Genomic DNA, 1,558 nt, shown 5'->3' with positions numbered 1-1,558 from the left:
ATTGTGGTTTGGATTTACATTTTCCAGGTAATTAGTGATGTTGATCATCTTTTATGTACCTGTTGGCTGTCTTTATGTCTGCTTGGAAAAATGTCTGTTCAGGTCTTCTGCCCATTTTCTAATCAGATTGGTTGTTTTACTTGCTATTGAGTTGTGTGAGTTCTTTATATATTTTAAATATTAACTCCTTATCAGAGATATGATTTGCAAATATTTTCTTGCATTCTGTAGGTTGCTTTTTCATTTTGTTGACAGTTTCCTTTGCTTTTTGGGAAAGAAGGTTTTTAGTTTTATGTAGTCCCACCTGTTTACTTTTGCTTTTGTTGCCTTTGCTTGTGATGTCAAGTCCAAAGAATCATCGCCAAGATGTATGTCAAGGAGCTTACCACCTGTGTTTTCTTCTAGGAGTTGATGGTTTCAGGTCTTCTGTTCTATTGCTTCATGAATTTACATGTCATCCTTGCTCAGGGGTGCTGCTAATCTTTGTATCGTTCCAATCTTAGTATATGTGCTGCTGAAATGAGCACATCAAAGTTTCTTTGAGCATCTCAATGTATGTGTGTACTTGCTTATGTAAGTGTGTGGAGAGTGTGGGCATTAGAGTTAATCTGAGATACAAACTAATGCACCAAATGTGCTACTAAATAAGAATCGTTGTACCCCAGCTATCAGCTAGTAAATTCCCCTAATCTGTGAAGTGCTGAGTTAAGTTCACAGCATAAGCAAGGGGCTTCTTGTGCTTTCCCCAAAGGTACACTTCTCCCCAAGGAGAGATTTAAGTTGACCTTATTCTTTGTCAGTCCAACTTGAGTAACGTTGAGTTGCAATCTCTCTATGTATCCTCTTTCTAACCTCTGGTCTGAAGTTCAGAATCGTTTTTCCCAAGAGAACGTTTCCCTCAAGCACATTCTGTAGCCTTCTCTACAGAAGAATGTGCAAGATACTGTTCCTGAGAACACTGGAGATAGGCTGACAGTCAAAGCACTCATGGTGGGTTTAGCCTCTGTACCTGGCATTTTAAGGGTCCACCCCCTCACTCCTGTGCCAAGCCAAGAGAAGAAACCACTTCATAAATTCATTGTGGAGACCACAGTGAAAATGAAGAACTGGCCATGCCACCGCAGGGTGTCATCCCAGCTGTTTCCCATTCACAATCTTGTTCTGAGCAGACCAAGGAAAACTTAGGATGAGGCTGCGCTCAGACTCAATTATACATTCAAATGGCCTGTATTTAGAAACGCTTAAAAACTGTGATGGCTTAATTAAGCTAGTAACTTTATGGCATGCTTCTCCTCACAGCCGAACTCTAAGGCTTTTCTCTTTAACTGAGAAGTCAGCGCGGCGATTTTGCCTTGCTGGGATGGCTGGCTGGAGGAAGGAGGAGGGGCTCCAGGATGGGAAAATGAAGAAAGTGGGTCTTGGAGGGAGGTAAATTCCCCTTGTGGCAGATGGTGTACAAATGTCCAGTCCTTTGGAGTACATAAAACAGGGCTCTTGCAAGGAGTAGACATTAATTTAGGTTCTAGGAAGAGCAGGGCAAGTTTTCACATGGGGAAGC

The 1,558-nt window shown here is 41.7% G+C and overlaps 1 non-coding gene across 1 annotated transcript; it reads right to left on the bottom strand.

Moving 5' to 3' along the window:
• Positions 1 to 423: 423 nt before the first annotated feature.
• Positions 424 to 527, bottom strand: LOC123283591 (U6 spliceosomal RNA). The gene has a single exon (XR_006524272.1). It is a non-coding gene; the product is annotated as a U6 spliceosomal RNA (small nuclear RNA).
• Between the last annotated feature and the right edge of the window lie 1,031 nt (positions 528 to 1,558).

The sequence above is a fragment of the Equus asinus genome, chromosome 2 (assembly GCF_041296235.1).
Source record: "Equus asinus isolate D_3611 breed Donkey chromosome 2, EquAss-T2T_v2, whole genome shotgun sequence".
In the NCBI taxonomy this organism is placed as follows: domain Eukaryota; kingdom Metazoa; phylum Chordata; class Mammalia; order Perissodactyla; family Equidae; genus Equus; species Equus asinus.
This window is presented reverse-complemented; position numbering and strand designations above follow the sequence as displayed.